Below are 22227 nucleotides of genomic sequence, written 5' to 3'. Positions count from 1 at the left end.
AGGTGAGGAAGCTGTGAGGTGAGGAGGCTGTGTGAGGTGAGGAAGCTGTGAGGTGAGGAAGCTGTGTGAGGTGAGGAAGCTGTGAGGTGAGGAAGCTGTGAGGTGAGGAAGCTGTGAGGTGAGGAAGCTGTGTGAGGTGAGGAAGCTGTGGGGTGAGGAAGCTGTGTGAGGTGAGGAAGCTGTGTGAGGTGAGGAAGCTGTGGGGTGAGGAAGCTGTGTGAGGTGAGAAAGCTGTGAGGTGAGGAAGCTGTGTGAGGTGAGGAAGCTGTGTGAGGTGAGGAAGCTGTGTGAGGTGAGGAAGCTGTGGGGTGAGGAAGCTGTGTGAGGTGAGGAAGCTGTGAGGTGAGGAAGCTGTGTGAGGTGAGGAAGCTGTGGGGTGAGGAAGCTGTGTGAGGTGAGGAAGCTGTGTGGTGAGGAAGCTGTGTGAGGTGAGGAAGCTGTGTGAGGTGAGGAAGCTGTGTGAGGTGAGGAAGCTGTGGGGTGAAGAAGCTGTGTGAGGTGAGGAAGCTGTGAGGTGAGGAAGCTGTGTGAGGTGAGGAAGCTGTGTGAGGTGAGGAAGCTGTGAGATGAGGAAGCTGTGAGGTGAGGAAGCTGTGAGGTGAGGAAGCTGTGTGAGGTGAGGAAGCTGTGAGATGAGGAAGCTGTGAGGTGAGATGAGGAAGCTGTGAGGTGAGGAAGCTGTGAGGTGAGGAAGCTGTGAGGTGAGGAAGCTGTGAGGTGAGGAAGCTGTGAGGTGAGGAAGCTGTGAGGTGAGGAGGCTGTGTGAGGTGAGGAAGCTGTGAGATGAGGAAGCTGTGAGGTGAGGAAGCTGTGAGGTGAGGAAGCTGCGAGTTGAGGAAGCTGTGAGGTGAGGAAGCTGTGAGTTGAGGAAGCTGTGAGGTGAGGAAGCTGTGAGGTGAGGAAGCTGTGAGGTGAGGAAGCTGTGAGGTGAGGAGGCTGTGAGGTGAGGAAGCTGTGTGAGGTGAGGAAGCTGTGAGGTGAGGAAGCTGTGTGAGGTGAGGAAGCTGTGTGAGGTGAGGAAGCTGTGGGGTGAGGAAGCTGTGTGAGGTGAGGAAGCTGTGAGGTGAGGAAGCTGTGAGGTGAGGAAGCTGTGTGAGGTGAGGAAGCTGTGTGAGGTGAGGAAGCTGTGAGGTGAGGAAGCTGTGTGAGGTGAGGAAGCTGTGAGGTGAGGAGGCTGTGTGAGGTGAGGAAGCTGTGAGGTGAGGAAGCTGTGAGGTGAGGAAGCTGTGAGGTGAGGAAGCTGTGTGAGGTGAGGAAGCTGTGAGGTGAGGAAGCTGTGAGGTGAGGAAGCTGTGTGAGGTGAGGAAGCTGTGAGGTGAGGAGGCTGTGTGAGGTGAGGAAGCTGTGAGGTGAGGAGGCTGTGAGGTGAGGAATCTGTGTGAGGTGAGGAGGCTGTGTGAGGTGAGGAGGCTGTGTGAGGCAAGGAAGCTGTGAGGTGAGGAAGCTGTGTGAGGTGAGGAAGCTGTGAGGTGAGGAAGCTGTGAGGTGAGGAAGCTGTGTGAGGTGAGGAAGCTGTGAGGTGAGGAGGCTGTGTGAGGTGAGGAAGCTGTGAGGTGAGGAATCTGTGAGTTGAGGAAGCTGTTACACATTTCATAACTGCAATTTTTTGCCTATTTTTATGTTTCTTGTGTTGCATAATTTATTTTTTGCATTGATGAAACAACAGTTAATGGTTTCTATTTTTGACAGTGTGGAGGTCAGTGTTCTGCCTCGCACAGCTTCATCGATTCTTAAAGAAAGACTAGCATTTATATAGCGCCTTTCATGACCACAGGACGTCCCAAAACGCTTTACAGACAGAAAGGCTTTTTGAAGTGTAGTCACTGTTGTATTGTAGGAAACATGGCAGCCAATATGCACAGCAAGCTCCCGCAAACAGCGATGTGATAATGACCAAATAATCTGCTTTAGTGATGTTGATTGAAGGATAAATATTGGCCAGGACGCAGGGGGATAACTCCCCCCTGCTCGTCTTCAAAATAGTGCCATGGGATCTTTGACATCCATCTGAGAGAGTAGATGGGGCCTCAGTTTAACATCTCAACCGAAAGATGGCACCTTCCTCAGCACTGCACTGGAGTGTCAGCCTAGCTTTTTGTGCTCAAGTCTCTGGAGTGGGACTTGAACCCACAACCATTCTCAACTCAGATACAAGAGGATTTCCAACTGAGCCACTGGTTGACAACACCATTCAGTCTGCCTTGGTTGTGCTAGTGAGGATATTCTTGCTGCACACAGTGGGTCCTCTAAAACTTGAAGCACCACCACATACACAGAACTGTGTACACTTTGTAATGTATTGCATACTCGTCTACACTTGCAGTGTCACACTGTGAGCTGTGTGTGTGTGTGTGTGTGTCGGCGGGGGAAGAGACTATATAATCTGCTTGGCACATTATGCTTATCTACAGTCACATCAATGGCTAACTCAAGAGATTGGAGTTTCACCAATGATATTAACAGTGGTATTGATGTGTAGCATGACACTAGGTTCTGATGTGCATTGGTTAATGATTATCTTGTCACTTCCATGTGTGGCATTGAAGTCACTGCAGTGCTACTTCAGGAACTTAGACAAAACTCAAGCCAGAATGGATTCAGGGGCGCTACACTAGAAGTATTTATACAACAACAACTTGTATTTATATAGCACCTTTAACATAGTAAAACGTCCCAAGGCGCTGCACAGGAATATTATAAGACTAAAAAATTTGACACCGAGCCACATAAGGAGAAATTAGGACAGGTGACCAAAAGCTTGGTCAAAGAAGTAGGTTTTAAGGAGTGTCTTAAAGGAGGAAAGAGAGGTCGAGAGGTGGAGAGGTTTAGGCAGGGAATTCCAGAGCTTAGAGCCCAGGCAACAGAAGGCACGGCCACCAATGGTTGAGTGATTATAATCAGGGATACTCAAGAGGGCAGAATTGGAGGCGTGCAGAGTAATTCCGGTCCCAACACGTGAGTACGGACGGCGTGGGCCCGTTGGAAGTGCCGGATTCCAGCATGCACAGCGCATGCGCGGGAAACCGGCATTTCCTCTCCATCAAACTAAGGGGTTAAGAGGTCCAACGCGTGCGCGCAGGACTCTGTGCGCACGCGTTGAACTTCCTTCGTTTAGACAGGTTTGCGCGTGTGCAAGGGCCTGAACTTTTTGGAAATGAAAAAAGGAGGCGTAAGGAGTGGATTCTTGAAGGTAAGTGGTCTATTATTTAAAATTATTACATTTTTTCCACAGCTTCATTGTTTTTAAGGACTTTACAGTAAGGTAAGTTTATTTTTAGACCCGAATTCGTAAAAAAAAAATTTTATTAATTGTTTTAAATAGTTTTTTAAAAATTATTTATAGTTTATTTAATTATTGGGATATTTTTTTAAATTTTAATTAAAGTTAAACTAGTCTTTTGGGCGCCCGTACTTTTCATGAGTTTGACAGTCTTTACTATCAAACTCATGAATGAGTTTCCCCTCCCCTGATTGGCTGCAGAGTGCTCACCTGATCGCAGCCGGCACATCGCACTAACTACGCCGCTGGATCAGGTAAGCACATCGCGCCGACATCTGAACCGGGCCAGTGACAGGAAATGCAAGCAGGCCCGGGCTTCAGATGTCACCGCGCAGGGTGAGTGCAGATCGGGGGCTTGCACGCGCGGCAAGCACCCGATCCTAATTTCTGGCCCATCTCGGGGGGTTGTGGGGCTGGAGGAGATTACAGAGATAGGGAGGGGCAAGGCCATGGAGGAATTTGAAAACAAGGATGAGAATTTTGAAATCGAGGCATTGCTTAACCGGGAGCCAATGTAGGTCAGCGAGCACAGGGGTAATGGTTGAGTGGGACTTGGTGCGAGTTAGGACACGGGCAGCTGAATTTTGGATGACCTCAAGTTTACGTAGGGTAGAACGTGGGAGGCCAGGAGTGTGTTGGAATAGTCAAGTCTAGAGGTAACAAGGGCATGGATGAAGGTTTCAGCAACAGATGAGCTGAGGCAGGGGTGGAGACGGGCGATGTTACGGAGGTGGAAATAGGTGGTCTTAGTTGTGCCGCGGATATGTGGTCGGAAGCTTATTTCAGGGTCAAATATGACACGAAGTTTGCGAACAGTGTGGTTCAGCCTCAGACAGATGTTAGGGAGAGGGATGGAGTCAGTGGCTAGGGAACGAAGTTTGTGATGGGCACCAAAAACAGTGGCTTCGGCCTTCCCAACATTTAATTGGTGAAAATTTCGACTCATCCAATACTGGATGTTGAACAAGCAGTCTGACATTATTTATAATCCAATACCATATTTATTTCCAGGTGGCAGGTATTTGTGAAAGATTATGATAGAAAACTAACTGTAGAAAATGCTGGGCTTCATCAACATGGGCACTTTCTTAACCTCTCTCCCTTTGGTGTCTTAACATTTCCCCATTTAAAAGAGCTATACAGTAAGTGGCACATGTTTAGGCTACCGCTTCTTCAGTCCACTCTGGATTTGAAACAATGTTGCACTGACAGTCAACAAGGATGCTCACAGGAAGGTATTAAAGGTGTTTGTCACATTGTTACTCCAGAGTCAGACAGTAATGGCCCAGATATTCCGATCCCTACGGGTCGGTATGCGCTGTGTACCCACCCGTAGGGACATCGGAAATGCCGGTTTCAGGCATGCACAGCGCATGCGCTGAAAACTGGCTGAAAACCGGCATTTCCGATCTGTCAAGAATGGTCTTGACAGATCCTCCGGCTGCCCTGGAGAAGGGCCTCTGTGGGCGGATAGCTCCGCTTTCTGAAGACCCTCCGCCCGCAGAAAACCCTTACAATTCTTACGCCTGGTAAAAGCAGGCGTAAGGCCTGCTTCTACCAGGATAAGAGTTGAAAAAAGTAAAAAAAAAAAAAATTTTCACTGATTTATCATTTAAAAATACTTTAAAAAAAGGTAAGTTTATTTTTAGCTCTGTAAAAAACTTTAATTATTTTTTCCAAAAAATTACATTTTTGTTTAAATTTATTGTAATTTCAAGTCATTTTAAAAATGTGATTTAAATTTTTTTTTATTTAAAGTATTACAATTTTTTCATTGATCTCCATTCATATATTTGACAGGTCTTCCTGTCAAATGTATGAAGGGAGTTTCCCTTCTGTGATTGACTCCCCATGGCCCACGTAACCCCAGGGATGCTGCGAATTACCTGCGCCCTTGGGATATGTGGGCCCTGCACACTTGAAGTTTGGAGAGGCCCAGGAGCGGAAGCGTGTGCGTCCTGGGAGCCCTCAGGTAAGGGCGCAGATTTTTCCAGATCGCAGGCCTCCGCCTGTGAGAGGCCTGCGATCGTTAATACGGGCTAATAATCTGCAGTCAGGTAATACTGGAGTGTCATATTGTATGGAAAGAGATTTAAGAATAATGTGAGTAATGTAATTTTGGTAAGTTTATAGCAGAACATATTTAGTAAGACAAAATCACCCAAAGGGTTAAAATGTATTGACTAATTCTTTTTAAAAAGCATATGCCAATGAAAAGATTTTAATAGAGGTAATGTGCTACTGGGATAAATTCATTTTTTCAGAAGATATTTATCATTTTCTCCCTTTTCCTTTTATTCGGGGAATGGCACCCAGTCATGGGGATAGGCAAGTGATCTGCTTCCAGACCTTTGCCAATGCTTTTCTGGAACTGGCCAGTACGAGTTGCAGATCAGAAGCATGGAGTGTTTTACATTTTATTTCCCTCCCACCTTGCAAGCAAGCACCTGGGGACCTCTTGTCCCCTTCCACTGACAGCCTCCAAGGTTAGAGGTGTGAAGCTTGAACTAAGGGTGTGAATCCACATTGAACAGTTTAAAGGAATGCCAGGGTGCTCACTTCTGAACTCCTGCTTTTAAAGAACTGTTTTGTAATCATCATTAAATTCTAGGCTGTTGCAATACAATGAATAATTAAAATAGAGATACCATCTACAAGATGCACTGCTGCAAGGCTTTTTCGACAGCACCTTCAAACCCGCGACCTCTTCCACCTAGAAGAGCAAGGGCAGCAGGCGCAGTGTTCAGTGCCATTCACAACTCCTCAGATAATGAAGCAGTCCATGCCCACATGCAGCAAGACCTGGACAACATTCAGTCTTGAGCTGATAAGTGGCAAATAACATTCGCACCACAGAAGTGCCAGGGAATGACTATCTCCAACAAGCGAGAGTCTAATCACCGGCCCTTGACATTCAACAGCATTAACATTGCCGAATCCCCCATCATCAACATCCTGGGGGTCACCATTGACCAGAAACTTAACTGGACCAGCCACATAAATACTGTGGCAACAAGAGCAGGTCAGAGGCTAGGTATTCTGCGGCAAGTGTCTCAACTCCTGACTCCCCAAAGCCTTTCTACCATCTACAAGGCACAAGTAAGGAGTGTGATGGAATACTCTCCACTTACCTGGATGAGTGCAGCTCCAATAACACTCAAGTAGCTCGACACCATCCTGGACAAAGCAGCCCGCTTGATTGGCACCCCATCCACCACCTTAAACATTCACTCCCTCCACCACTGGCGTACCGTGGCTGCAGTGTGTACCATCTACAAGATGCACTGCAGCAACTCGTCAAGGCTTCTTTGGCAGCACCTCCCAAACCCGTGACCTCTTCCACTTAGAAGGACAAGGGCAGCAGACGCATGGGAACACCACAACCTCCAAGTTCCCCTCCAAGTCACACACCATCCTGACTTAGAAGTATATCGCCGATCCTTCATCGTCGCTGGGTCAAAATCCTGGAACTCCCTAACTAACGGCACTGTGGGAGTACCTTTACCACATGGACTGCAGCGGTTCAAGAATGTGGCTCACCACCACCTTCTCAATGGCAATTAGGGATGGGCAATAAATGCTGGCCTTGCCAGCGACGCCCACATCCCATGAATGAATTTTAAAAAAGCTTCTTTAGAAAGTGACTTGCTGAAAAGCTCCCTTATTTTAGCTACGAAAATACAACGGCCCATAATTTCCGATCGGAGGCTTCCTGCGTGCGGAGGCCTCCTATTGGGAAAAAAATCGATGCCCTTGCCTGAGGGCTCCCGAGGTGCGGCCATTTCCAATCCTGGGCCTCTCCACGACGAAATGCGCAGGGCCCACGTATCCCTGGGATCACGTGGGCTAGGCCAGCCAATGGGAGAAGGGAATCTCCCTTCATGCGTTTGACAGATAGACCTGTGAAAAGTATGAATGGGGATCACTGAAAAAGACATCAAAACATTAAATACATTTTTAAAAAACCATCACTTTTTAAAATGAGTTAAAATTACATTAAATTAAATATTATAAACAAAAATTACATTTTTTGAAAAAAATAATTAAAGTATTTTATGGGGCTAAAAATAAACTTACTTTTTTAAAAAACTTTTTTGAACTCTTAGGCTAGTAAAAGCAGGCCTTATGCCTACTTTTAGCAGGCGTAAGATTTTTAAGGGATTTCAGCGGGCGGAGGTTCTGCAGAAAGCGGAATACTCTGCCCACAGAGGCCCTTCTCCAGGGCAGGCGTACGATCTGTTAAGGGATTCTTGACAGATTGGAAATGCTGGTTTTCAGCGCATGCACTTGGCATGCCTGAAACCGGCATTTATGATGTCCCTACGGGTGTGTACACCGCTCATACATACCCATAGGCATCGGAAAATACGGGCCATTGAATTTGAGACCCATGCATTCTTATAATGGAAGAATTCCACAGACTGAGTTTGCCTCTTGTAGGCTAGATTATCTGGAGTCATTTATCATTTCCACAGCCCCTAAAATACTTCAACTGCAGAAGTACATTAGCCTTAATGTCACGTCTTGCTATAAGGGGAGGGGTTTTGGTTTGGGGTTTTTGCCTGGTCAGTCAGTCGTGTGTCTGAGCTGTTCCAGCCCCATGCGGTTTGAATCGCTTCCCCTTTGGTTCTGACCGCTGGACTTATTTCAGTAGCGATATAGACAAAATGAGACCAGTGGTTGGGTGCAAAGAAAACCAATGTTTTATTGAAATGAAGAATATATTGCTATAGAGTGAAAATAATTATGAATACAGCACACTTTTACTTAACGGGGAGGAGAAAAGACGGACACATCGAGGAAAAATTGACTAAAATGACAATTTAACAAAATTCCCCTTTAGTTCCCACCCCTTATACCTATCTAGGTTGCCTTGTAATGGGCCAGAAAGTTTATGCTCACCAGTCTACGATGTTGAAACGCCTGCTCCGTGCCCTGCGGTCTGCCTTGGATTTTTCACCACCCGAAGTAGAGATACCCCAGTAATTCAAAAGTAACTGCGGGTATTCCACTTCTTTGGGCGGGCTGTGACGGTCCTCTTGAAGGCAGGGCACCGGAGGTGAGGCAGTAGAGAGAGAGAGAATGGCTTCCTGAGGGGCTACCTTTATACCCCATTGGGAGCCCTTATCTTTGCACCCAAATCTGGACGTATCTGGGTTACACATTGACTGTAATGGGTTTGAATGCGTTTCTCATTCGTTTAACTGGTTTGTGAATGGAGCTGTCCCAGTTTGAAAATGTCCCGCTGGTTTCTTGAGTGCTGGATAAACAATCCTTAAGTGCTCGTGTAAACAATCCTTTGTCCTGTGGTTACCGCCCAACCGCAACTAGATTGACAGCAATCACTTAAGCCCTTGAGTCAACACTGCTGAGGGCTTGTGTAGACAGAGTCCTTTGTTCCGTGTTGAAACTTCCTAACCGCAGTTGATCGACAGCTTCAAGTACATAAGTACTCAGAAGCTGGTATTTTTTCCAATCCTTTCGTCAGCCAGTGCTGGGAGATTCTCCTTTCATATTCATACAGGCTGTCTTTCTCTTTTGCCATGGGGCCAGCTACAGCCATCTTTGATGTCCTGGGTTTTTAAAGTACATTCCAACCAGGTTTTCTTTAATCAAATAATCTTCGGGGGCTGCCGAAATTTTGTGAACCTTACATTGCTGAGGATCACAATTAATACACGGGCCAATGAGGCCAGTGTCCAGGGGCCTCAGCCAAATATGGATCCTCCAGTAAATCTCACCGCAATGTAGAAAAACTGCATAGAACTGCTGAATCAAAATACTCTAGCATTTAAAAATACCATCAGAAGGGGTGGGGCAAAGTCAACAGATTTGTTACAATGGGCCATAATCTGCTGCAGCAGGGCTATGAACCCACATCCACAGACTTGCCTTTGCCTATTTAATCACGATGATATTTTGCCCACTAAGTTGCTGAAAGTGCGAGCTGATAATATCGCAGCGAGGGAAACCAGGCATCTGGGACCTGAGGGAACATGACAAGCAACTGTGCATCTCCTTAACCAATCAGATTGAAGGATTGTGAAATTAACAGCAGAATGACTGAGAGGGAAATGTAAGTTAGAGTGGGTGAATTCAATGCCAAATCATGTACAGAAAGAGAAATAAAGAGAGGGAAAGAAAGATTGGATTAAAAGAGAGAAAAAAGAAGACAGAAAAGAAAAAATAAATGCATTTAATTTTACATTTTAAAAATCTCCAACAACAATTAAAACCTGAAGGAATAAGACTCCACATTTGTAATAGTTAATTTTCAGTGCCAGAGAGGTTAATTGGCAGTAATTAACCATTGATCACATAGTTAAAAGGATACTTAGACTTGAAATGACCAGACTTAACTTTCTGTGATGAGTTTAGTTCATATCTATCGCGCAAATACAGCAACTTCACACTATTCAATTCATTTCAATGATGATGCAGACAGTGAGATGCCGTTTTCGCGAAGCTAACGATGGAGTGATGTAACTCGGACAGCAACTTTTGGATATTTGAGTTTCACCATGCATCTGCCCCTCGCCTGAAGTTGCTGGACCATTTGCACATAAATAATGGCCAGCGCCATTGGCCTCACTGATATTTTGGCAGCAAGTCGTGGCCCCATATAAATACTGACATCTGCCGTCACAGTTCGTGTTTGTGTTTCAATAAATCGGAGAGTGGGAGGTGCAGAGGGGCTCAGAGTGTTCCTAGTGCCCAGGGTTCCAAAAATTCTTAGTCTGCCTCTGCTCATGAGGTTGGTTCTCTGATGTTTGATTAATGAAGAATTCAATGAAATTTCATTGTCCATTCATCATATTTGTACCATCTCTGGGGCTCAGGACTATAGAGTAAGAAAGGAGGAGGGAAACGATTATGCAAATCAGAATATTACAGTATAAATGCACAACTTCCTGTAAGAACATTATCAAACTATTTTACTAGCATTGTGATTCTACATACATCCAAAAGACAGAAAAAGTTACTATTTATAAAGCTATTTCTGAGTGTGCTTAGACACATTAGTTTATTGTACTGCATATTCTGGCTGAAGTTTACATTTCCTTATTTATTGCAGCAGAGCTGACCTTGGATGCATTGCTAATAAATCTGAAGAGAACAGTGCATTTATATGCCTCAGTGCAGGGCAGCAGGCTCACAGGCCTTCAGGGCAGGTCAGCTGCTGTTCAGGAGGAGAGCTGAGAAAATATTACTTCAGTAGGTTGTGGCATTTGGAACTTAGAAGTAAACAGCTACAGTTCTTCCTCCAGATCTGAGTCATATAGTGGGCTCTTATCTGCTCGGATGACACAGAGGCATGTGACACATCTTCTGACCCCCTATAATTGGACTACAGTATCCACTGTGTTGAGTATGTCAGGATGTCTGATATTGAGACACGAATGCAGGATGTACAACTCACCAGCTATCACTGAGAGGGAGGAAAGCAAGCACCAGGCAGTAGTGGCAGTTTAAGATGTTATGTGTTGCTGCTTTTGACCTGCTGTATTTGTTCTAGGAGCACAGGCTTTACACACAATGATTTATCATTTCCCAATTAAATGCCCCCTTTCCAGTAAAATACAAATGATTGTGTCTGATTGCACTATTGTACTGATGTGATAAATCAGATTGATGGAAACATAAGAGCTTTTTTTTAAAAGCATCCAAGTTAAGAAAAATGTAAATGCTATATACTTAAACATAGTAATATATGTATTACTATATATGTGTGCATGTAAATATATGTGTGGGTATATATGTGTCTATGCATATATATAATCTGTGTATGTATATGTACATATATATATATACAGTATATGCGTGTGTGCGTATATATATATCTATGTGTGTGCGTATAATCTAAGTGTATATAAATGTGTCTGTGTGTATTCTGATGGTTGGAAATTTCTGAGGTCCCACTCTTCTGGTGTGAGTGCGGAGGAGTGGGACTTACGCCCGACGAAATCAGAACAGGCTGACCCTGTCAGAAATTCCAGGATCTGCTCATTTAAATAATGCTTGGAGGCACAGGGCAGGGATCCTGCCAGGTATGCTATACTGGAATAACCTAGAAAACTTGGGAAGGGGGCAGAACAAGGGCACAACTTCCCTATTCAAAAGGAGGTTAAGGAGCTAGGCAGGAAAAGGGACTGAAGTGGCAGGAGCTAAAGAAAGTTTTTAAAAAGCGTGTTTCTAAGTTTCTAGTGGTTGATACGGCTCTCATCAAAGTCACAAATGACATCCTTTGTGACTGTGACAAAGGTAAACTATTCCGCCTCGTCCTTCTTGACTTGTCTGCAGCCTTTGACATGGTTGACCACTCCATCCTTCTCCTAAGCCTTTCCACTGTCGTCCAGCTGGGTGGGACTGCACTTGCCTGGTTCCATTCTTATCTATCTAAATGTAGCTAAAGAATCACCTGCTATGGCTTCTCTTCCCGCTCCCGCATCATTACCTCTGGTGTTCCCCAAAGATCTATTCTTGGCCTCCTCCTATTTCTCACCTGCATGCTGCCCCTTGGCAACATCATCCAAAAACACAGCATCAGTTTCCACATGTACGCTGATGACACTCAGCTCTACCTCACTACCACTTCTCTCGATCCCTCCATGGTTTCTAAGTTGTCAGGCTGCTTACCCGACATCCAGTTCTGGCTGAGCAGAAATTTTCTCCAATTAAATATTGGGAAGACTGAAGCCATTGTTTTTGGTCCCCGCCACAAACTCCGTTCCCTAGTCATTGACTCCATCCCTCTCCCTAACATCTGTCTGAGGCTGAACCACACTGTTCACAACCTTGGTATCGTATTTGACCCTGAAATTAGCTTCCGACCACATATCCGCGACATAACCTCGGTAACATCGTCCGTCTCCGCCCTTGCCTCAGCTCATCCGCTGCTGAATCCCTCATCCATGCCTTCTTTACCTCTAGACTTCATTATTCCAATGCACTTCTGGCTGGCCTCCCACATTCTACCCTACATAAACTTGAGGTCATCCAAAACTCGGCTGCCTGTGTCCTAGCTCGCACCAAGTCCCGTTCCCCCATCACCCCTGTGCTCGCTGACCTACATTGGTTAAGCAATGTCTCGATTTCAAAATTCTCATCCTTGTTTTCAAATTCCTCCATGGCCTCACCCCTCCCTCTATCTATAATCTCTTCCAGCCCCACAACCCCCCGAGTTATCTGCGCTCCTCTAATTCTGTCCTCTTGAGCATCCCTGATTATAATCGCTCAACCATTGGTGGTCGTGCCTTCAGCTGCTAGGCCCTAAGCCCTGGAATTCTCTCCCTAAACCTCGCTGCCTCTCTACCACTCTTTCCTCCTTTAAGACGCTCCTTAAAACTTACCTCTTTGACCAAGCTTTTGGTCACCTGCCCTAATTTCTCCTTATGTGGCTCGGTGTCAAATGTTTTGTCTTATAATCCTCCTGTGAAGTGCTTTGGGACGTTTTACTACATTAAAGGTGCTGTATAAATACAAGTCATTGTTTGTAACACCAGTCGTCAAGAGCTTTATGGAAAGAGGTGATTGGGCCCTCTCCTACCCCAAGGACCCCCTTGCAGCATCGGAAAAGGTTTAATGACCTTTCAAGGTCAGCAAAGGTTAGCGTGCTTTCAAATAAATAACAGGGCATATAACCGAATCACAGAGAAGCACATGGCTATTCCCTGGAACAATAGTCAAGCATTGCCCTTTAGGGTATCACATGACACCATGTCCCTTGTCCCAGAAGCAAAGTCATTCGGCAGCACTTATGTTAACTGTCTCACATCCTGCAATGCATGGTCGCACACTAAAGCCTCACAACCCTGCTCGCTGACACGCACCCTTACGATCAGCCATACCATGAATTCTGCATGTGATTGCAGGAACTGGAGACTGCAGCAGCCAATTAACACTATGCATTCCTCCTGGAGAAGAAAGCAGCACCCAGTGCCAGGGAATGACAGCCTACTGGAGGAGGAGGTGCTAACACCTGACATTCGACGCCATATGAAAAGATTGGCTTCCACTCTGGCCTGGCAGGTGGGGGTGGAAATGTGGGAATCCTTGGAGCTTCAATGGGCACATGAGACCATCTACTTTTTCTTATTTAATGTTTCTATTTAGTCTTCAATCTCTTCACCAATTATCGCTTCCTTGTAAGAAATCCATGAAGTTGCAGGTGAAGATAGACTGCAGGTCAAGCGCACAAAGGTTGACAGTATTGTTATTCCTCCAGAGGCTGCAAGCCATGATATAGCAGAGAAGACTGCTGAAGGGTAAGACAGTGTGCTCCACTCAGCCTCTGACATCATTCGCCGACATTCACCCACATTTAGTGATGAGCCAAGAGGATGCAGATGTGGAGCCTAATGGAGGCATAAGACATGTCAGTCATATGAGAATACCTTCACCAGACGGACTGCTGCGGTTCAAGAAGGCGGCTCACCACCACCTTCTCAAGGGCAACTAGGGATGGGCAATAAGTGCTGGCCTTGCCAGCGACGCCCACATCCCATGAACGAATTAAATTTTTTTAAAGTCTCTGGCAACAGAGCAAATGGATGATGATCTCAAAGGTCCTGCCATGAAGATGCTAGTAGAGCAACAGACACATATAAAGGCTCTGCGTGGCCCCTCCCAAGATGTGTGGCAAATAGTTGGGATATTAATGGAGTCCATTGCCCTACTGTGCACTTACATCTGAGAGGGCTCCATCTCATTGTAGGGCAGTTTGGAGAAAGCAGCAGCTGTGGGACCATTTGCAAACCTTCCCCTGCTTCATGAAAGATCTAGGCAAGTCAGTCAACTCAATGTGGAAATGCTGAATGAAGGACTACAGGTTGTTGGGGACCATCTAGAGAAGTTAATGTCAATCAGATTGCAAAGTATACAGGGCAAGTCATCTTAGAGAGACTGAAGGATATTAGGTTGGCTCTCTCCCAGGGATTTAAGGATCTTTCTGATTCCATGAGATCTGTTCTCCCAATCATCATTAGCAGTCACAATCCTGTTCCCAGTACCACTGGAGAAGCTAGTGTGCATCCTCAGAGGCTGCTTCCCCTCATGGCAGCTGCACAGAGGAGCACTCCAGCAGCTCCCACAGAAACTTTCACCTTTGCAGAACCTGGATGCCAAGGGGCCCATGATAAACAATTAATCTGCCCCATATTTATCCCAGGACCTGAGGACACTGAGAGAAGGGCCACCTCCATCCCAAAAGGCTCATAATATGCACCAGCCAGCTATATCTCAGACCCCAGTCAACATACAGAAGAAATGTTAGAATAAAGCCGAGAATAACATTGTGGCCACAAGGGATGAGTACGGTCGTAAAACCAAATTTTAGTTTTTTGGAAATAGTAGTAATAAACTACTGGAATATTTGATGTAAAGACTGCTTGTTATCTGGTTCTCTTGTATGACAATGGGGAACAGGGCATGTCCAATGTTCCCTCTAATTTGTTTTGCCACCATGCAGCCCTTGTACAGGGCCTTGGTGAGACCACACCTTGAGTATTGTGTGCAGTTTTGGTCCCCTTATCTGAGGAAGGATGTTCTTGCCATGGAGGGAGTGCAGCGAAGATTCACCAGACTGATACCTGGGATGGCAGGAATGACGTATGAGGAGAGATTGGGTCGATTGGGCTTATACTTGCTGGAGTTTAGAAGAATGAGAGGGGATCTCATTGAAACTTATAAAATTCTAATAGGACTGGACAGACTAGATGCAGGAATGGCGGGGGAGTCCAGAACCAGGGGTCACAGTCTAAAGATAAGGGGTAAGCCATTTAGGACAGAGATGAGGAGGAATTTCTTCACCCAGAGAGTGGTGAGCCTGTGGAATTCTCTACCACAGAAGGCAGTTGAGGCCAATTCATTAAATATATTCAAGAAGGAGTTGGGTATATTTCTTAAGGCTAATGGGATCAAGGGATATGGGGAGAAGGCAGGGACAGGGTACTGAATTTGGAAGATCAGCCATGATCTCATTGAATGGCGGAGTGGGCTCGAGGGGCCGAATGGCCTACTCCTGCTCCTATCTTCTATGTTTCTATGACTGCGTGGGCCATTCAAAATACCACGCGTGTTTTTACATTGTAAAGCCGGCAATCCAGCTGCGCGGGTTCCCTGGAGCGCTGCGCAGCCAAGCAGCTTAAAGGGAACGTTGGTCAAGTCCTAATGTTGAGGCTCAGCATTAGGATATGATGGCTAGCTGTGAGAAGCAAGGATTTTACATAAGCCATGGAGAGTTTGGTGAGAGGAGGCAGATCTTTGATGGGCCTGAGACTTCCAAAGAAGAATGTTCTATTCATCTGCGAACGTGTGCTGAATGAGTTTGTCCCTCAGCTTTCGAGCAGTCATTGTCACTGTACCTGCTTCCTGTGTCTACAGCATCAACAGCGTCATCATCAGGCTCTCTGGCTTATCGACTGTCTGTCCTTTCCTAAGTGGGAAGCTATGCTACATGCTACCACAATCAGTGCTGGCCACATACTGCCTGGCACCCCTGTACCTATCCAGACACCAGGATGTCCAGTGAGCATCCCAATGGCTTGCTCATAATTTATCCTAGCCTTCATGTGTGGTTCACTGTAATGGTCTTCTGCATCACTGATGGTCCTATGAAGAGGCGTCACGAGCCAAGGGAGTAGTATCCCTTGTTCACTCAGCAGCCTTCCTGGCCCTTACCTCTGCAGTTTTAAATAGAGCTGAGACATTGGACTGACAAAGTATAAAGTTATTGGCCCAGTAATTCCGGGCACAACGCGTGAGTACGGACGGGGTACTCACGCGTGTGCCCGGAGGAATTGCCGGTTTTCAGCATGCACAGCGCATGTGCTGAAAACCGGTATTTCCTGTCCTCTGACCCAAGCGGTTAAGAGGCAGAGCGCGCGCGACTGCACAGGCAGCGCGTGCGCAGTAAAATTCCTTTTTTTTTTCAGAGTTGCACGCGTGTAAAGGCCTCCGGTCTTTACGTGTGGAAAAACAAGACGTATTTAGTTTTTCAGGTAAGTGGGCTTTTAGTACAATGTAGAAATTTTTTTTCCACAGGTTTGTTATTTTTAAAGAATTTACAGGATGGTAAGTTTAGTTTTAGACCCTATTTTTAAAAAATTTTTTTTTTGCAAAAAATTGATTAATTGTTTAAAACATTTAAAAAAAACTTATTTATAGTTAATACAATCAGTGGGATGTTTTTTAAATTTTTATTTAAAGTTAAAGTAGTGTTTTGGCAGCCCATACTTTTCATGAGTTTGACAGCTCTTACTGCCAAACGCATGAATGAGTTTCCCCTCCCCTGATTGGCTGCACAATGCTCACCTGATCCCAGCCGGCACATCGCACTAACTACGCCGCTGGATCAGGTAAGCACATCGCGCCGACATCGGAACCGGGCCTGTGACAGGAAATGCAAGCAGGCCCGGGCTTCAGATGTCGGCGCGCAGGGTGAGTGCAGATCGGGGGCTTGCACGCGCGGCAAGCCCCCGATCCTAATTTCAGGGCCATTATGACAGCTTCAAGCGTGCCGTGAATTCACATGCAGCGAGTTGCATACTTAGGGATTGTAAGCCTTTGCAGTTCATAAATATGGAGGTTTACATTTGGGGCATGCAATGCCACATAGGTGCAATCAATAGCCCCGACAACCCTGAGAAATCCTGTAATATGGAAAAATGTAATAGCTCTCTCAGTCATCTGTGTGGGAGCGTGGTCAATTAGTATAAATTAAGCTGCCCTGGCAAAGAGGGCATTGCCTTATAGAGCAGTGTACAGCAAAATGGCTGATCTGATGCAAATCTACTCCACTGTGTTTTCAGGCATCAGTTCTGAAAGTCAAAGAGCCTGGGAAGGAATGCGTTAACCGGCTTGGCATAAGAAGATGGCAAACACACTACCTTGACTTTCGAGCTGAGCATTGTCATGATTTGAATCTCATTAAATCCACAGCAGCACAAATTTGCCGGGTCTAGTAAGCCATTCTATTCCCAGCACAGTTCAATGCGTATTTTGGTCAGCCACACAGAAGACAAATCGCTGGCTATGACACAGATTCACTAATGAAGCTGTTGCTGCCGACTGCAGCTGTCCCCCCCATGATTTCATACAAAATATTAAATTATCCCTTTACTTCTCAACCGTCCATATGAAAAATCAATATAAACTAAATTTAAAAATAAATACTTTGCTTCTTGCATGGAAATTTGTGGGGAATACGTTCTTGTGGAAGACTGGATATTAACCCTTTTGAAGACTCTGGCAGCATTTTTCAATCAAAATTTAAAAACACAAGGTTACCCTTTTTTAACCTGTTTTACTCTGACAGATATTTGGAGTTGTACTAAGAGGATGGATGCCTGGCCTGACCCCAGGAGATTTGCTCTTGAAGCAGTCAGTAGGGGATACCTGGAAGAGCTTGCTTCACCCTTTGATTTCCTTCCTTCAGTAGCGCCTCACCTTCGCTCACCTTCTCAAACCGAGATCTAGGATTTGCCTTGAGGCAAGGCATTCCCTGATGGAGCATGTGACTGCATTGACTAATATTTTGAAATCAATTTTTAGAAAAAATGAGAATATGATAGGGCTCAATTTTTGCCTCTCTTACACTCCATAAATGGGCACGCTCAGAAACTGGGGCGGAATTTAGCTTTGTTTGATCTCTGATAATAGCGCTCGTAATGTATATTGCCGGCAGGCATTATGAAGGCTGAGGAAGGATTTTGTGAAATATTTCTCCTGGCCCACTGAGTTAGTCAAAAGATTTAGTGCCATGGGTTCTGACACTGCCAAATATTTAGATTAGATGCTAGAATGTGTGATAATGGGTTTCTCTGTGGGGAAACTGTAACATTTACGTTGTCTGCAGGAAGAGAAGGAGGAAGGAATGGATGCCAAACAGGCGAGATTATATCAGAACAGGAGTGCGTAGACTTGCCATCACCTTCCGGACTGCATAGAGAGGCAGGTGGACTTACCTGGACAAAACCAAGGATCAATGTCCGTAAAGATTACTCAGGGGGGCTGTAAGAGTGCTGCAAGGACACCTGCTTGTGGCAGGCAAGATAACCAACTTCCTCAACATTTTTGGCTCCGCCTTCTTCCTGGCCAGAATAGGCCTCATCTGTCGTGTCAACCAGCGTTTCCCTGCAGCTATTAGATCTGTTTTCTTGCTGAGTAGCAACAGGAGCATGACACAGCTGTCCAATGACACCACACTGCCATATTTCCCAAAGTACAGGGCACCCTTGATGTTGATCAGCAGGTTCCCTTTTCTCTTTTGGGACCAGCACTGGCTCCTCCTCATCTCTGCCCTCTCACACATTCAGTACAACCTCCTCAAGCTCATTAACTGCATCCTCCGGGATGTGTGCATCTCTGCTGCTGCTCGCAAAGGGACACAGGGTATGTGAGATGCTGCCCTGTCCTGGCCTTCTATGAATGCTGGTAGGCTGGTGTTTCTACCCTACAGCGACAGAAAAGAGTCTAATGTTACAATGTTGTCTCCAAGTTATATCTTCCAACACAGCTTCCATTACAGAATACCACGGCACCGATTTGTACAGGGAGGCGATGAGGGAATGGCGGAGCATGGCTGTGGGGGAGAAAAACGGAAATCACGGGGCCATGCTGAATTTAATGGCAGGACCTCATTATCATTTTCTAATTTCATTACCCACCTGGCAGATGGCCAGGTTGACAGGTTGGGCGCGGTTCCCGGCAACCGGGAAAGACCGCGGTGCAGAAGGTGCTGGAGGGAGGTCTGGAAAGATTGCAGGGCAGGAGGCTCAGGATGCCGTATTTGGAATGCGGGGGTCGGCCGATTGTGGGGTAGAGGGCTCGGGATCGCAGATTTGGAGGGGTGGGGGGTCGGCCGATTGTGGGGTAGAAAGCTCGGGATCGCAGATTTGGAGGGGTGGAGTGTCGGCCGATTGTGGGGTAGCGGGCTCGGGATCGCAGATTTGGAGGGATGGGGAGTTGGCCGATTGTGGGGTAGAGGGCTCGGGATCGCAGATTTGGAGGGGTGCGGAGTTGGCTGATTGTGGGGTAGAGGGCTCGGGATTGCAGATTTGGAGGGGTGGGGAGTCAGCCGATTGTGGGGTAGAGGGCTCGGGATCGCAGATTTGGAGGGGTGGGGGGTCAGCCGATCGCGGCTGCAAGGAGGGGCCGCGATCAGCAGAAAGTTTGCTTGAGGGGTCGGGGTGGAGCACTCACGAGCAGTGCTATTAAAAGCACTTGCCTTCTGCAGCCAGCAGCTCCCATCTCCTTTTAGCTGCCAGGTTTCCCGAGCCCTGGGAAACCCGGCTCGCTCCCATGTGGGAGCCTGATTTAAATATTATAATGAAGTGTCCCGCTTCTCTAAGATGGGACACAGACATGCCTCGTAATCTGCCACCGTAAAAATGGCAGCAGGCGCATATGCGGCAGTTTGGAGGTCGCAATTTGCAATTTTTAATTTTTAACCCCTTGACCCTCTCCCGCCCGTCGTGGGGGGTGGGGGTTTAATATCGACCCCTATGTATTTGTGTGGTTATGTGTATGTATGTGTGGGAGTGAGTGAGAGGGACCAAGACATTAAAACTGGAAGGTAGTAGGCTCGAGCTTGGGGGAGGCCAGTGGCTTCAATATATTTTACTTCTTGATGCTCTTATAGGCTAGGTGGTGTGGAGTGCCTTCTGGAAATTAGTCTAAGGCTTGTCATTTCTGAGCCCTCCTCCAGCCAGTCCTTGTATCAGATGTCATCTCATCATGTAAGCAGTCCTGAAATATTATGAGTTGAAGGAGCACATGCACAAAGCTACAGTTCAACGTGAGTGTCATGAAGGGACTATGCAACATGCAGCCAGGTGGTGTTACAGCTCCCTTAAATGTGAAGCTCTTAGAAGACGGGCGTATGAAATTTAAATGGATGAAAAATTGGCAGGATTCCCTTACAAAGTGATGTTGAACCTTTTGTGAAGCTACTGTTACTCCCGTGCTTCGGCCGCAGTTTAGTCATTACCAATTCTCTTGAAGGCAGTGGCCACTTGCCTCAGCAAGGCCACTCCAATTCACAACAATGCATTGGTGCAAATAGAATACAATTGGGGTCAAAACTCGAAATAAGTTCTCAACAGCTACTGTGGAGTTGCTGCCGATTTTTCAAACATCTACACATCCTACATCAGCGCCGACACTGCCAAAAGAGGAGCTTTGCGCACCGAATTGTGGGGAGGGCTGGACTCACCAAATTTTGGGAGGCAAGCCCTCCCTTTCATTTGATTAGTCTCTCTGTCCATGGAAAACATGTGAAGGGAGTCTGGCCAGAAATGCTATTGATTGGAACTTGAGCAAGCCAGCCGGCAGTGCTCAAAGAGCTGCAGTTGGCGTTAAAGGGGAGATCGGTTTTTGTAGTGCAAAGAAATCCTTTGGAGCTGAAACAAATGGCTGTAAGGAGAGATGCGGGCAAAAATACCCCATTCATTAATGACTCCTTGGAGGCTCTGCTGCAGGAACATAGAAACTTTAGAATCAGGAGTAGGCCATTCAACTCCTCAAGCCTGCTCCGTCATTCAATTAGATCTTGGTTGATCTGTACCTCAATTCCAGTTTCCCGCCTTTGCTCCAGTGATGGAAGGTGTCATCGACAGTGCTATCAAGCTGCACTTACTCACCGATAACCTCAGCTTGGGTTCCACCAGGACCATGCGGCTTCAGATCTCATTACAGCCTTGGTCCAAACATGGACAAAAGAGCTGAATTCCAGAGGTTAGGTTAGAATGATTGCCCTTGACATCAAGGCAGCATTTGACCGAGCATTGCATCAAGGAGCCCTTGTAAAATTGAGACAATGGGAGCCAGGGGGAAAACTCTCCACTGGCTGGAGTCATACCTAGCACAAAGGAAGATGTTTGTGGTTGTTGGAGGCCAATCATCACATCCCCAGGACATCGCTGCAGGAGTTCCTTCGGGCAGTGTCCTAGGCCCAACCATCTTCAGCTGCTTCATCAATTACCTTCCCTCAATCATAAGGTCAGAAGTAGGGATGTTCGTGTTATATCCGTGTATCTTAATGTTGTGTCCTTCAATAATCAGACAAAGACTGCAGGGAACGATCAACAGGTGTTTACTGAATGAGGGTTCAAACTGCAACTGACTGTACAGATCACTACTCAGGGTTTATATACAGGTGTGGTCACTGCCGGGACTACAAGATACAGGAGCTGTAAAAAGTAGTTCTCCCCCTTAAAGGTACATACATTACAATTCCTCCCCTTTTAGATTAACAGTACCATAACACTCATTTAACAATTAAATATCAAACTAATTACAATTAACACTTTTAACATGCAACATTAACTGAAACTAGTCTATTTATAAATTCAGTCTTTGGGGAGGCTTCCTGATTCTTTCTGGATAACGCCTTTCCCGAGTGTCTTGCTCTTGGTGCGGAGGCGATTCTAACACCCTGTCGTCAGTTGATTCATCAGCTTCCAATGCTATTGTTTCTGAGGTAGATGCGACCTGTACGTCGGGTTCCTCACCAGGTACGTATGGCCGAGACATGGGGTTGACTCCTTCCTGTGACTCTAGGATCTGGTCAGCATGGCGTCTCACAATGTTCTCCCCAACATCAACTGTGTACATTAGTGGCCCCTGCCGTGTGCATATCGTTCCTGGTTGCCATTTCTCTGTTCAGTAGTCGCGGGCCAAGACTGGTAGCCCTACATTGAAGCTCCTTGTCGGCTTCTCATTGATGTGCTGGAATTGCTTACTCTCAACATCTCTTCGTACATTTGGTCTGAGCAAATCCAGACGAGATCTCAACCTTCGGTTAAAGAACATCATGGCCGGGGCCTGGTTGTTGACTGCATGTGTCGCATTTCTGTAGGCTAACAGGAAATTGTCCACCTTATGCTGCAGTGGAATGTCGTCATCGCACATGGCCTTCACTGCTTTTTTAAAGGTTTGTACGAACCTCT

Source organism: Somniosus microcephalus, chromosome 26, assembly GCF_052327205.1.
Source record: "Somniosus microcephalus isolate GS21.2 chromosome 26, FLI_Smic_1.0, whole genome shotgun sequence".
In the NCBI taxonomy this organism is placed as follows: Eukaryota; Metazoa; Chordata; class Chondrichthyes; order Squaliformes; family Somniosidae; genus Somniosus; species Somniosus microcephalus.
Note: the sequence above shows the minus strand (reverse complement) of the source record.